Genomic DNA, 16,071 nt, shown 5'->3' with positions numbered 1-16,071 from the left:
GACGGCTGTCCATGTATGCGCATGGTTGTTTCAGATATGTTGCCTATTTTTGTACGATGGATGCTGAGAAGTAGTCCGATATACTATTTTCCTTTTTAATTCCTAAGAAAGTGAGAAATTTTTCTTTACCCCTACGATCTATTCATAGGGTCATTATATGTTTTTTGTTCAAACCTGGACCCTTTTGAGAGTTAAAGATGGTATGTTTGATAATTACACAGAAGCAAAAATGCATAGACTGAAATTCTAAGCACACTGGGACATAGTTACCCTTTCTATGAAGGCCATATTCTGTTGTCAGTACCACAGGTCCCTGAGGTTCTAACAAAGATACAGGCAGCATTCACTTAGGCGTCTGCTGTGGAGATGAATTCAAGTTAGCTTATGAAGGCATCACAGAAATGCTGGGCCAACATATTTATTACAGAAAGAGATGTCCACCAGATTTATTTGATTTAATTCTACAGAGAATCTGAAAAGCTTTCAATAGTTTTGTTCCTTTGGAGGGATCTTTTTTTTTTTTTTTTTGCTATTGTATTTCAAAAATATGAGTCTTAGAAGGGATTCCAAGTGATGGACTGAAGAGCCAATCAATGTGATGTTACATTAAAGCTAAATTCAGAATTAGTGCCTGCAACAGTCCCCAGATGATTTAAAGGGAACAGAAATCTTTCAGTAATTGTTAATGGTGTAGTGAAAGGAATGCTGAATTTAACTTCTAGATCTGGGCCTGCTGGCTACTTGAAGAAAGACCTCCAACAAGTTACTCCTCTATCTCAGCTTCGAAAGCTTCATTTGTGAATGCCCACTTATTGGTTTCTTGGGAGCTAATTACATAATACTTGCAGAAAACTAAGCATTCCAACAAAGTGCCTTTTACTGTTTATACAATAAATGTCTAATTTACACTAGGCACTCTATTGATAGCTATTGTTGATATACAGCAACCCCCAAAACTTGCTGCAAGAGTTGCTATAGAACTCCCAAACTTCACCTGACGCACAGAAAGCCAATCACTGACATTGGGGTGGTGGAAGAAAGGAGATATTTATTGCATGCTGCATATCTGGGAGTCAGGCAACTATTGGGTCATTCCTGGGCTCTCCAAGGGTTAGGGGTAGATGTTCTTCTAGACGGATGTCTGCAGTCTTGTGTCTCCTTTGATTGGTTGGTGATTGGGTGTCTTTTAGGGAATTTTGATGATAGCAAAGTGGGGTCCAGTCAGTCTTGGAGCTACCTACAAGGGGCAGCTACTTCTTGCTCAGGATCTGGAGTTCATGGAAAAGAAACCTCTCAAGACAAGATGAAACATGAAGATGTTACCTATAGGGGAGGTAAATGATCTCAAGAATCTGGAGACTGGGGACCTCATAGGGCTGGCTTGCACCACTCCCTCATTTCAGTAAGCTAATTTTAGTAAAATGTTGATTTGCAATCATAAAAGCAGAGCAAGGTAATTTAAGCTAAGGGAGGGAAGCTGGGAAACTGGGACACTAGTATCTGTGTGGATCATGAAAAAACTATGCATGGATTTCAGAATGTTTTTGCTCCAAAACAATCCTCTTGTCAACCTTGTGGAAGGGCCATGCTAATCCTCCCTGTATCATTCCAATTTTAGTACACGTGTTGCCAAAGCAAACACAATAATCATCTTTTAATTCCATTATCTTCAAGCTTTTTGAAGTCCCCTCATAAGTCATAAGTGGTAGAGATGGAAAAATCAAGAGACTCAAGTTCTGAGTACTCATTTCCCTGGCAAGTGGCTGTGAGATTTGAGACAAGCTACTCAACCTCTCCGGTATCTAGCATCTGCATCCAAGGCACTGTATAGGGCCTTAGTTTCATTGCAAATATTTTATTATTACATATGGTATATAGTTCATCTTAATTTAGTCAATAGTAACAAGAATAATAGAAAACCAAGGGAGCACTAGATTTTGAACTGGGTGTGCATGGACCATGTTCATTTGCTCTTTGTATTCAATGCATGGCACACGCTAGACCCATAATAACTAACTGAGATAGGAAGTAAGTATTGAACCACAATGGTGCTGGTAACCTCTAAAGTATTGGAGCTTTCTGGGATTCAGACTGGATCTTATTTAATCTCAGAACTACTATGTGGGGTGGGAAGAGCTGGGTATTTCCATTTATTTACTTTTTACAGCTGAGGAGAAGAGATACCAACAAGGCTTTTCAATTGGAAGAGGTACTAGGATCAGGTGATGAAATATGGGGAAATATTGCTGTTCCTTTTCCCCAACACCACCATGAGGCTGAGCAATGGGCAAGAGATTAATTCCCTGGGTACTGCTTCCAGGTGGACCCTCACATTAAGCCTGGAAGAAGAATCAGGCCCCCTGGGCTCACTAGGTGCTGGTGTCTCAGAGGTCATGTGATAACCATTCTCAGTCTGGAGACAAGAGCATCTTCAAAACACTCACTTCTCCTGAAATTTTTTTTATTTTTGATATACAGAAGAAGGCACATAAGAAGCTTAATGGTTAGTGGTTCTGAGTTTACCAAAGCAGAGATGGCTGATTCCACAGAGTGATAACTACCACGTGAGGAATGGTTAGTAGGTTAGTATGTGCCATTCTTGCAGAATTTCACTTAATCCTTGAAACAAGGTTTCCACCCAGTGAAGAGGAATCAGTCTGTATCTGGTTTACAAATGAGAAAACTGAGGCTCTGTGGGGATGGGGGAGATGAAATCACATAGGCTATATAGGTATTAAGAGCAGGAGCTACAATGTGTCTATCTGTACAATTATTTCTGCAACTACCTGGAGCTTATCCGTGCCTTACTTCCCAAGAACATTGGGTGGTATGAATGTTAATCCAAAAGAGAGACAAGAAGGAAGATGCTAAGTTCCTTTTTACTAGAGAAAGTACTAGCTTTGGGCGCTTGAACCCATTGCTTGACCCTCCTGGTCTTTGATTTCTTAGTGAATGGACTAGATTAGATGAGCCCCTTTTGAAAATTGTGAGTTAGTATCCTCATTTGTCTATAAAATCAGATCCCCCCAAATTCCCAAGATGTCTGTATCCTAAAACCTTCTCAAATTTTCTTGATTGCTTTTTACCTGCCACTAGGGGGCTCCAGGTGGGCACAACGAGCTAGGTTTTCATTTAACATTTAAAGCTCTGTTAGGATTTTTTCTGTTAAAACTCAGGAAAACCTGAGAATTTTCTCAAATTTAGAAGCATGTTTTCTATGGAATGAATTTTTTTAAAAAAGATTGATTTATTTACTTTCATCTACTTGAAAGGCAGAGTGACAGAGAGAGAGAGAGAGAGAGAGGTCCTCCATCCACTGGTGTACTCTCCAAATACCCACATCAGCTAGTGCTGGATCAGGCCAAACCGAGGAGCCTGGAACTCAGTCTCCCACATGAGTGACAGAGGCCCAAGAACCTGAGTCCCTATAACTACTTTACCTGCTGCCTCCCAGGGTTTGCATTAGTAGGAAGCTGGATCTGAACTGGACCAGCTGGGACTTGAACTTGTACTCTGATATGGGACCCAGGTATCCCAAGCAACAGTTTAACCTGCTGCATTGCAACACTTGCCCCTAGAATAGACTTTTTTAAAGTTTTATTTTATTTATTTGAATTATAAAGGGAGAGATAAAGAATGAGAGATCTTCTGTCTGTTGCTTCACACCCCAAAGGGCCACAGTGGCTGGGAGTAGGCCAGGAGCGTCTTCCTGGTTTCCGGTGTGGGTGCAGAGCCCCAGTCACTTGGGCTGTCTTCTGCTGCTTTCCCAGGAACATTAGCAGGGAGCCGGGTGGGAAGTAGGCCAGTTGGGATGCAAATAGGCATCCATGTGGGATGCTGGCATTGCAGGTAGTGGCTTTACCTGCTCTGCCGCAGTGCTGGCCTCTAGAATAGACTTTTGATAAATAAACATTTCTCATCTATATGAGAGATCTTCAAAATGATCATGGAAAATGTGTATCATGAAAAATCGGTGCATGGATTTCAGAATGTTTTTGCTCTAAAATAATCAACTTTTAATTCCATTATCTGCAAGCTTCCTGAAGTCCCCTCATAAACTGGAAAAGGCCAGATGATGGTAGTGATGAAAAAGCCAAAAGGCTCAGGTTCTGAGCACTCGTTTCCCTACCAGGTGGCTGTGAGATTTGAGGTAAGCCACACAACCTCTCTAGGCTCCTAGAACTCTACAAGAGTGGAGTTAGTGATGGAACTGAAATAATACCAGATATTGAAAAGCACCTTGGAAAGTATAAAATGCTGTGTAAATATAACAGGTAACGAAATGCCTCTATTAAAACTTGTCTTCAAACTGTACTTTATATTTTGTGTGTCTGTGTGGGTGCAAATAGTTGAAATCTCTACTTAGTATAGAGTTGATCTTCTATATTTAAAGTCAATTAAAAACGAATCTTAATGGAAAATGGAATGGGAGAGGGAGTCGGGGTGGGAGGGCAGGAATAGGGGAAAGAAAGAATATATCCCTACAAGCTGTACATATTAAATTTGTATTCATTAAATAAAAACCTTCACAAAAAAAGAAATGCACCTATAAAAACAAAGTTTTTTTGTTTACTCGTTTGTCCATTATCCATTTTAGTAATGTCTCCCACAAATCGTAATGCCATGCAGTTACTACCAAGGACCTCTGAATGTGTTTGCCAACACAGGCCAGCTCCCGCTCCTTGATGTTAAGGTGGAGCCGGTTTCCTTCCTTGCTAGCACACTTCTGGGCACAGGGGTGCTCTTGGATTGGCTGATAGTTCTGTGTGGGGGATGGGCCTAAAAGACACCCACATTCATGCTGTGGTAGAGAATTACATGCCCACCTTGGGAGCGCTTATTGTCTGTTGGATGTCCCTGGCATTGGTGTTGGATGCTCCTGGCCATCACCCCAAGAGAGATGCAAGACCAGGTGTTGGGTCTGAGTGACACCAACTGGTCAGAGTTTTCCACTGTTCCTGGATAAACTCCATGTTCCTCAGTGGCACTTCCACACTGCCTTTGCAATTCACAAGAAGTGGCAAACTTCAGAATGTATGTATTTTTTTAGCCCAAAAATACAAACTTCTACATTTTACTTCCCTGAAATACATTCTGCCTACATTATGTTTTCTTCCTCTTCTAGGCTGCCCCACCCCTTCCTGCCGCCAGGCTCTACCTCTTCCAATACCTTTTGCATCAAACCATTCCTGGGTCCCTACACAGCAAACGGAAGCTTCCCCCCTTCCATAGAATTAAGTCCAACTCCCCTGGGGCCCATGATCTTAACCCTCTACCTTTCTGGCCCCGGCTGCTCCCTGCCTTCTGCACACACTCCAACCTTTCCCTTTGCGGGATCTGGTTCCTGCAGTTCCCTCTGCCACGCACACCTTCTCATTCCCACCTCCTCCCGCCAAGTCGGGCGCTTCAGGGCGTAGTTTAAAGCCCTCTGTGGAGTCATGTCTTTCACTCCCGCACTCTCACTTTCTGCTTTGTGCTCTCAGAGCTAGGACTTCCTTCCTCTAGTGTCTCATTTGTCTTTGTATTCCCATCATATCAGTGCAAAATAGGGCTCCCATAAATATCAGTTGGGCAAGATGAATGAATGGAATTTAAAGGGTCTTTAGGGAGTATCCCATTGGAAAACGTATTCAACCAAAATTAAAAGTTCCCTTTTCTTTAGAAATGGTTCTTTGTAGCCATTTCTACCGCCGCAGTTCCCTGGCTGACCCTTAACGGCCGTCTCTGCTTACTCAGGCTAACTTTTTGCTTTCCTCCATATTAAATTTACAGCTTATATCAAGCCCGCTTGTTTAAAATTTTTTTTTTCTGTTCCCACTGTTCTCATGTTCCTTTACAATGTATGCAATTACATGAGCCGCCTTTGAAAGCAAGATTAGATTTTAAATCTTGTGATTAACCTTTCACATTGCGAGATTGCCAGCCCAGAGTTCCTTGTGCGGTTCCCTTGTTTTGCTGTGGACTAATTTCTCTGTTTCGTGTCTCCTGTTTTGTGTTACTTTGCAACTTGATTCTTGGCTATTGGAAGAATTTCTTGGCTCGCTACATTTTATGAACTGACTCTACTATGCAAAACAAAACAAATTTATAAATGTGAGAAAACATCCTACATAAATCTGTCAGTTGAGAGTATTGAGATAGCTACTAAAGTTGCAAAGATTTGTTATTCTGATGTTTTAGAATACAAGATCTTAGAGGGGGAAGTTTCAAAAATGTACTGAAAATACCAAGTATACATATTTACACATGGAAAATTTTTCTGAATAGAGAGCTGCATAGCCTTAAATCAATACATTAAATCAGACATTTTTTTGAACCTCCAAAAATGCTGATTTTTCTGCACCACTTTTGTTGAGTTTTTATTTTTATCAAAATTTCTTAATTAAAAAAAGAAACCACCTTAAACTTAGGAGAGCACTTTCACTTTTTAGAATTCAGTAGAAAAGTATTTTGCTAGTTACCAACAAAATGAGAAAAGTACATATTTTTAAAAATACACAAAATAGGTTCTTTCAGGAAACAACTAATGGCTAGGCTTTTAAGTAAACAAGATACTTGCTGTCTTAAGGTATTTTTCTTAAGACAATTGCAACATAATTTCTCCTGATACTTGACTTGCTGGCAGTTAAAATAAAGCTAACATGAATAAACAATCAGTATTTAGATGAATGAATTTAGACCATTTATAGTAATTGGTTATAGACATCATCCTGGGCATGAAATGAATTCAACCCCAATCTGAAAACCCTGATAGTATTAAGATGGATGTTTAATGTGTTATTAGCTAATGATATTTCATCTGAGGGCCTTATCAAGTTGCATCCAGCACAGCTCTTGTCATTATTTTTTACTCTCCCAAAGTGACACTTTAATGAAATGTGTCAGCACACCAGTGTTAGGATACGTTTCATTAATGCCCCGCACTTTTGTTCTATGCTTTCCATTTGGAAACAGATTTAAGTATTAAGTGCCTCTAATGTCTGCAGCCAGGGAATCCTTTCCGAATTTGTAACAGTGACCAGAACAGACCGCATTACACTCTCCAAATGGTGCGGTTTTGCATTTGAATGTCTGAATTATCCCGGTTTCTTAGAGACGACCACAACACCAACATCTTAAATCCTCAAAATACTGTCCGCTTCATTGAATGCTCGCGATCTAAGCATATGTGTAATTATTCTGTAATTCTCCCCAAAATGTGATTCCTTGGAAATGCATACTAGGTTCCCCCTATTGTCAATCCAATGACTATTTCTTTGTGGCCACTTCTTTAAATACGGTAACAAGCAAGCCTGTGTGTCTGGGTGAACCGCCTTGATAATGATGATTTCTTCCCAAGCTCTCCTTGGGATCCCCATCAGGGGAACTATGCCCTTCGTTTGTTTAAGGGTAGAGACCATGATCACAAAAAGGCCATTTAAAATAGTATACATTTCAACTAGAGGATTTCTTGCCAGAAATGGGCCTAATGTCACTCACAATAGCCTTAGAAATAGCCTTAGATAGCAAGTCAGAATTTGCAAATGGTACCAGAGCCAGCTGTGGTAAACCAGGGCTGCACAGAGATTTGAGATGAATAGAATCCCTCGCCTCTTAAAACAGCTTTGGATGTGGTCAGCCGTGGAAAATTAAAACATACACTTTCGCCACTGACAGCTGGAAAGAAAGGTAGAGGAGCAGCGAGGGAGAGGATGGAGTGGAAGGGAGACGTGTGTGTGTGTGGGGGGGGTGTTCTAAGCTCAGTTTTTACTTGAAAGTTTTGTGCATTCTTTAGGAAAACTCAAAGGTGGCAACTTTCCCAGGGAGCAGCCTTCGTGTGCCGCAGTTGCTCACTGTGAGATCCTGCGGGTGGAAGTCCTTTGCAAATTGTTAATGCACCGTTCAAAAGTTGCTGGGCCGTTGTTATTACAGCCCCTCATTAACTCTGGTATGAGTTGTTTAATTTCACCTTTGCGTTGAGCAGAGTGCAGTGGGTCTGCGGGTGTTTACTGGTGAATCCAAACGACCATGGAACGAGGGTAAAGGAAACTCAACTTGCGGGGTCATCGTTAGGCTGTGGATAATTTGATAATCACTCTGAAGCAGGTGTTTGCATTGAGTAATTCCTGGTCTTGGCATCAGTTTGCAAATTGCTGGGCTCCCACAGCACGACTTCTAATGGTAGGTTTAAAAATGACTTCAGTGTCACGTGAGCTTGAAGGCTACCAGTCCTCATTTACTTGTTGGTTCTTGCTTTTAGAGTATATTTGTAGAAATTTAGGATCTGGGAGAATAGGAGAATCAATCTTGTTGGTTGTTTAAAGGAATTTAAAGACATGCTAAAGACTGGATGAAGGGAAATGGGTATTCATGTCTGCAAAAAATACAGAAGCAGGGGCCGGCTCTGTGGCACAGCAGACTAAACTGCCTACAGCTCCAGCATCCCATATGGATGCCGGTTCAAGTCCCGACTACTCCACTTCTCATCCAGCTCCCTGTAATGTGCCTAGGAAAGCAGCAGATATGGCCCAAGTGCTTGGGCCCATTCACCCACTTGGGAGAACTGGAAGAAGTTCCTGGCTTCAACCTGGCCCAGCCCCAGCCCCAGCCGATGCAACCTTTTGGGGGAGTGAAACAATGGATGGAAGATCTCTCTGTCTCTCTTTCCCCCTCTCTGTAACTCTGCCTTTCAGATAAAATAAATATTTATAAAAACACACAAGCAACAAGTGAAAAGTTTGGCGAGGGTGGGGTAGCCACACCTGAGAGAAGCAGCCTGGATCCCTGAGATCTGTCTTCTGTCCTTGCCAGTCCTTGGGGCTGGCTGCCTGGGCTGTGTTTCCATTTGCTGTCCACTTGAGTCTAGAAAACACCGATTTTAGGTTGGAAAGTGGTTTTAGAAATTTAAAAGAGATAAAAGAAATAGCTTAAAGAACCCAGCACCCACTCTGTTGCTTAGAGATTTGGATTTCTTCCCAAGGAAAGACTGGGGTTCATAAATAAGCAAAGCATGCCTGAATTCTTCATGCCCATTTATATCTATATTTTTTAAAAGAGCACTGTACCACAAGGGTACTTCAAAAGGCTCATGGTGAAATGCAATTAAATTTATTGTGGGACAGAAACTTTCTAAACCATGCATATGAGGAGAACTCAGAGTTCACGGAAGATGTGTGTCATGAAAAAACTATGCATGGATTTCAAAAAAATGTTTTGCACCAAAGTAAATCATCTTTTTCATTTTCTATTACTTTTTGAAGAACTGTCATCCAGCGTTTATCTAAATGTTATTTATTGGCCAGTCTAAAGAGATAATAAACCTAACAAGGCTTCTAAGAAACTGAAATCCATATCCCTGGGTGCTTGCTAATTTTGTGTCTAAGAAAGCTGCTCAGCTCTCGTTCAGAGCCTGTTATGCTTATATGACAAATACTTCTAACAAACATGGATCTCTACTTCCCTCCATGTAACAGATTAAAGGAGCATAGCAGATGGGGAATAAATGGAGAAAGATCTCAGACATACTGGGAACAGCAAGAAATAATAGCTGACAGCTTGATTGTGAAGGGAGACAGAAAATCCATATAAAGCAAACATAAAACTATAACAGCTTAGCAGTCTGAAGCTGTTTAAGATTTCACCATTTACCAATCCCACAAGGTCTCTCTCTATCACAGCACAGAATAAAACCCAGTGCCCGTAATTATAACTTGGAATCATAAAGAAAAGTTTAGATATTGTTGAATATGCCTCGCTTTAACATGACATAGCTAGAATAATTTCCACTGAGATCAGTTAAAATTAAGATAAAAGCCTTTGCATTTAAAAAGCTGACCTTTAGTTGTTTGGAAATTTGGATTTATATGGAGATGATTTCTTTCCCCATCATGCCAAATTAGTGCATAAAAATTGCTCATGCTTTGGGGATATAGTCAAATGGGCCTACCCAAATTGAATTTTGTCACTGGAATTCTTCGAGCAGTGAGACAGCTGGTAGAGTGCAGGGAACGGCGGCAGATGAGACCCAGGAGAGTGTCTTGGTCCTGTGAACTCTGCGTTGCCCAGTGATACTCCTCAGGTCCTCAGTTTCCTCATCCGTTTATGGGGTTTGCAGACCTGGCGCAGTTTCACAATCTACGATTTTTACAAACAGTAGCCCAGTGCATTATAGGTAGCTCTCTTTGTGCTGAGGCAGAGCCTACCCACACTGGCCTCTTTCCAGCTTATGGGGATCAGAGGGATGAGCCTGAAGTCTGTCCTCAATAGCACCTTGTAGAGGTGTTTATACTGACTCTAAGAGGATTTGGGCCCTGAAGTGTTCATGACCTTTATTTCATAGTGATGAGAATACAGAAGTTTTTGGTTTTTGACTTTCTGCTTCCTTGTATTTTCAACGTTTCAAAAGGAAGCATGTATTTTGTAATGGGGGGGGCTATTTTAAGAATGCAGACACAAAAGGACAAAACTTAAGACCCTCCAAATGTTCCATCTTAGAGGTAGGTTACACTCGTGATAGATGGTAGGTCATGCTGTGTCCTGGACACAAGACATCCACTTTGAGGGACAGTATCATCTCTGCTAAATGCAGACCTCTCAGAATCCTTGGCATTTTTCCGGACCTGCAAAATAAAATTTAACCAAACAGGGAAATATGGCATTAAAAGAAAAAAAAATCCCCAAACGAACAACCACTTGTAACCCTGGGCTCCCAGTTGCCCTCTGTCTCCTGGATTCTTTAACATCCTCCTTGCCGGGAGCAATCTCACTGTGAAATCCAATGCTGACCAAAGAGGAAGGAGCCTTTGCCTAGACTTTGAATCTCTGGCTTTTCTCCCTGAGATCATCTTCCAAAATAATTGTTAGGAAAACTGCACCTGCAAAACACCTGCCTAAAAATGTTAGAGAAATAGAAAATGATGCAGCAGGGCAAGGAAGCTCTGAATTTCCTCTGTCCCGGGAAACTGTCTGACCAGACGTTACCAGCAACTTGGGAACAAGTTGATTGTAGCTCAGGAAAATGACCCTGTGCAGTCCCAACTTGGCAACAGCTTGTGGGGAGTAAATCCTCTCACTGAAGGTTTTGCCTAATCTGAATAAATTCAATTTCAAAATCTGCCCTTGATCTAAGCCCCTTAAGCTTCTGTGGAGGACTAAGGACCTTCAGGGTCAATGCCAATAACAAAAGGTAGGAAAAATCCACTCTCCTCGTATCTATAAGCTGTTAACTCACTGTGGAAAGTGTTTCCCTTCAATAAAGTTGTCTTTGGAGAATCCCTTTCCCTTCTTTTAAAGGTAGCACTCAGTGCTTTCTTTTGCGGGGTTCAACATCTTTAACAGGACAGAGAATAAACTCTCAGGAGACCTAGGTTATAGCCCTGAATGTGCCACAAGCATGGATTTTTGGAAAAGCAGTTGCTTTAGACTACAGTGTTATAATCAGTATGGGAGTTGGTTGGGCTAGACATATTTTTCTCCCAACAGTGGTCTGTGCAATACTCACTTTTAGAAGTGTTTTGCCAAGGGTAGGGTGATTGTGAGCAAATAAATTTGAGAAACACACCAGACCTTATCGCTACTAGTAGATTTGCATTGTCTGTTAGCATATTAATGGCTCTGAGAATTCCTAGTAGAGAAACTACTACAAATGTTTTTGACCCACTGTTTTCCCAACTTCATTACTAAACCACTCGGCCCCTTTTGTCTGCTAGTTCCTACTGTGAAACCAGCATCCTATAAGCATTTCCTGACAACGCTTAGAATGTAGCAGTGGTCTCAGGTCTGGCCTACATTTTGGCAGCTCCATGGCTCTAATTAGAAATTACATGACTGTATCTAGACGATATGATGATCAAGATCTTTTACATTGCTTCTAGATGAAGGTTGTGGCAATATAATTCATTCATCAGATTAGGAATTAGGATCCATTATGATAGTTTCCTATAGTTGCTGTGACAAATGACCCCATGCTTGGCTTAACAGAACAGAAATTGGTTCTCTCATGATGCTGGATATGCCAAACTGAGCCAAAGTCAAAGTATCAGTAGCACTGTGCTCCCTCTGGAGGGTCTGGAGGGATAATCCCGGTCTTGTCTCTCCCAGCTTCTCAGAGCTAATGGCATTTCTTGACTTGTGACAGCAACACTCTACCTGTGCTTCTTCGGTCACTTTGTCCCTGTGTACCAATATTCCTTCTGTGTCTCCTTTATAAGGTAGTTGTGATGTGATTTAGGTTCCCTTCGGATAGTCCAGAGTCATCACAGAACCCTTAACTTAATCATACAGGTCCTAAGGGTTAGGACCTGAAATCTCTGGGATTGCCATTATTCAGCCTGCTACATTATGTCAAAAGCTAGGACTTAGATTTGGCAGAGTTAATACTTCAGGCATAAATGTGAAGGCCTGTACAAAATAAAACAAATCAGTAAAAGGCAGGTATGGCTAGAAGATGGGCCTGATTTATTCAGAAACTTGTTGGGTGGGATTTCCCTTACCCTTTATACTCCTCTGCCCCGATCACATTGGGATGGTTCTCGTTTCTGTTTATTCAAAGTTCCAGTTGAAGAGGAATCAAGTCCAGGACCTGAATGCTAGAACTGGTGGGAAAATCGATGGTCCTTATCTGGAACTTTGACTAATGGGGTGGATGAGTATGCTTTACAGTGGGCCACTCTGTGCAGGGCAACATAGTGGCTGCAGTACCAGGAAGCAAATCTGACCTGCGGATTTGACATGTTCAACTGGCATGCTGATATTACACTCTAAAAATATACCTCTAGGGGAGGCACGTGTTCTCCAACTTGCCTTGGTATCAGTGTCTAATACCCACCTAGTTCACACTTTCATTTTAGCTGCTTGGCCAGTGTTAGTAACCCAAGTTCATGACCTATGCTTAGACATAGAAGTGCTCATCTAAATGGAATATTCTAGCCTCCATTTATTCACAAGTAGAATATGCTGGTGAATGTGGATGATTTTACTTCTACTCACATTCTTACTGTGGGGTCCAGCATCCTAGACTCCAACTCCAGTTCACATATTTATTGTCCTACTTAGAGAGTTCCAGGCTGGATCAAAAGTGAGCACTTCCTCCTCCTGTTCGCACTTGCTCATTTGTGTTCAGAGCTGTATTCCTCAGTTTAGGGGGTGGAGTAAAAATCCTAAGATGCCCTCAGATGGTTTTGGTGACCCTGTGCTATTCTGAGACCCCCCAAATTCTTTCTTGGGGGTCTCGCCTCCTAACAGTAGATTGCTCATGAGTTAAATTTTTATCTACTCTCAGCCAATAAAGGACTGGCCAGGTCAAGGCTTAATTTGACAGAAAATTTCAGTGAGTAAAAACTAAACACAATACTCCCCCATTTCCTGGTGAGAGGATGCAGTCTATGCAGAGTCTTGGCAAATTCAGATATTTCTATCAAATGTTTATTGTCTTAATAACCATCCTTTCACATTGTGAAAGAAAATTTCTCTCTTAACTTCTATGCACTTCATGGACACTGTTTGAGGATGCTTTCCCATTGCTGCCTGTCTTTGTATTAGGATCAAATCCTCCTTAACCAGGCTGTAAGCTACTTGAAGCCTATGACCATGCTATCCACCCATGTCCCCACCATGTCCAACAGGGTGTGAAGGTGCACAGGAGACATTGAGAAGGCTTTTGTTGCCTGAATGAATAAATGATTTGAAATTTGGGAGAGGGGAAAGTGTAGCAGATTTTTTTAAAATATCTTAAAAAGGAAATTTAGAAATTAAAAATAGAAAACAAATTTCCTTATACTCCCATTACTGACACCCCTTGTGAATACTTAAGGATATCAGATTTTTTTCTTAAAATATATTTAAGTGATATATTTCATCATAAAATTACAGTTATAGTTAAATATAAGTTTGCATCTTTTTAGTCTTTACAATTTAATATTTCTTTTTAAATTTATTTGTTTGAAAGTCAGAGTTAGAGAGTGGGAAGGAGAGAGAATGGGGGAGAGAGAGCACTCCCGAGAGAGAGGGAGAGGGAGAGAGGGAAAGAGAGAGGGAGGGAGGTTCCATCTGCTGGCTTATTTCCCAAATGGCCGCAACAACCATAAGCCAAAGTCGGGAGCTTCATCTGGGTCTCCTACATGGGAGCAGGGCCCAAGCACTTGGGCCATCTTCCGCTGCTTTCCCAGACACATTATCAGGGAGTAGGATGGGAAGTGGAACAGCTGGGATATGAACCTGTGCCAATATGGGATGCCAGCTGCTGCACCACAGTGCTGGTCCCACAATTTAATATTTCTAAGTCATTAAATATTTTTCCAAAAAATAGCTATATAATATCTCCATGATGTCCAGATAATGATTTATTTGTGGACCTTGATGAGTTTTCATGTGGGCTCTTGTGTTTTGATGAATGACCTGTGTAAAATGTAGGATATATATTTTGATATATTCTTAGAAGTGAATTTATTGTGCCAAAAGTTATACATGCTTTGAAAGCTTTTGATACACATGTCTGTAGTCCCTTTTGCCTCTTCCAATACATGTCCCAAATAGCAATTTATGAGATGGTATTTTACTCCCAATAGTGAAAGAGAGGATAAATTTTTGTATAGCAGCAGCAGTGGTATTAATTATATTAAACATAATGACATCTCTACAAGTTATGGTTTAGAAAGTGCTTTTACATTCGGTCATTGTTTTTTGTACTCAAGCAAGTATTACTTCCATCTTACAGATGAAAAAACTAAACATCAAAAAGGCTAAACGTCTTGTTTGTTCAAGGTTAGACGACCTCTCAGAGGCTCTTTGCATGCTCTTAACCACACCAGGAAGGCTAACACAGAAAAGGAAGAGGTGGGGAAGTGGAGGGACAGACGGAGTAGAACAAACCACCAGAGATCACAGATGCAACCTCAAAGGAGAGACTAGAGCATTTTGTGAATAGAGCAATAAAAATAAGACTATTGGGGCTTGAGGCACAACTTTAGATTCTAGGGTAATTTCATGTAGAGTGGTCCTTGAAGCTCCTATACTTCAGAAATGAATTCCTAACATGCACTGATATACTTGTGCTTTGGGGGCTCCACTTCCATGTGGTAGGAGATCACGTTCAAAGCTGGCGGTAATTTTATCACCCAGGAAAGGATGTATGGAGCTGTCTCCGACACCTAGAGAACAGCAGAGCTAGAAAGAACCTTAGGGTTCATATTTTCTACCTCCTTCATACAAACCGAATTCCAGAGAAGGTAAGTGGCTCATTCAAGGTCATACAGAGATTCTATGTCAGGGTTCAGGCCAGAACTAAGCAACAGACTGTACAGAGAGCTAGAAACAGGTTAAACAGAGGGAAGCAGTTATCACTGTGTTCTGGACCAAAGGAGGTTGTAATTCATTTGGCATAGATTCAGTCTTGATTTGTACATGACATAAGAAAACATCCATGTAAACCACTTAAATAAGCTTTCCTGTTTTTGTTATTTTACTCGAACACGTTTACATGTAGCTAGGTAATTTGCTTAATGGGATTACATTAGTTATACAGGTAAGAAAGTAGAATCACAAAGTGGAATAAATAAACCTTAGTGAAACAGACCACTTGTTTCTAAGCCTGGTTGATTCTCAGAATCATTTGGGGCAGTTTTTGAAGACATGGATTCACTGGGCCCCACTCACAGTAGATCTGATGAACATGACCAACTCTTTCCAAACTTGCTTTAAAAACATCAACACAGAGGCATTTTAAGTTTTAACTTGAAATTTGACTGCAGATTCTCACATCTGAAAACACTGAATACCAGACTTTCAAAGGCAAGTGGCCATACCTTTTGAAAAATTAGTATGAGGAGGTAAACCTCTAAATGTCTGTTCAAAATGACCCTTGCTTAGAAATATTTGAAACAATTAAGTTAGAGAGGCTGTAATAGTCCATTAATGGATTTTTTCTGTTGTGTAAATGTTTATACAGATGTTGTAGTGAGACTTTTCAAAAAAAACTCCTGAGGTTGCTGGCAGCGGACGACTTTGCATATGTGTGTTAACTGGAGAATGTGCTGTGTTTCCAATGAATGGGGAAGCGGGTCTAGATGACTTTCAGATTAGCTGGAACAGACGGAA

The 16,071-nt window shown here is 41.0% G+C and overlaps 1 long non-coding RNA gene and 1 other non-coding gene across 3 annotated transcripts in view; one reads left to right on the top strand and one right to left on the bottom strand.

Moving 5' to 3' along the window:
* Positions 1 to 16,071, top strand: part of LOC149128373 (uncharacterized) — a 66,871-nt gene that overhangs the window by 32,117 nt on the left and 18,683 nt on the right. The gene's annotated exons all lie outside the window — the stretch shown is intronic.
* LOC127485078 (U6 spliceosomal RNA) lies at positions 1,536 to 1,642 on the bottom strand. The gene has a single exon (XR_007912271.1). It is a non-coding gene; the product is annotated as a U6 spliceosomal RNA (small nuclear RNA).

The sequence above is a fragment of the Oryctolagus cuniculus genome, chromosome 1, assembly GCF_051225735.1.
Source record: "Oryctolagus cuniculus isolate XC-2025 breed Fujian yellow rabbit chromosome 1, ASM5122573v1, whole genome shotgun sequence".
Taxonomy (NCBI): Eukaryota; Metazoa; Chordata; class Mammalia; order Lagomorpha; family Leporidae; genus Oryctolagus; species Oryctolagus cuniculus.
Note: the sequence above shows the minus strand (reverse complement) of the source record. Positions and strands in the feature narration are given on the sequence as shown.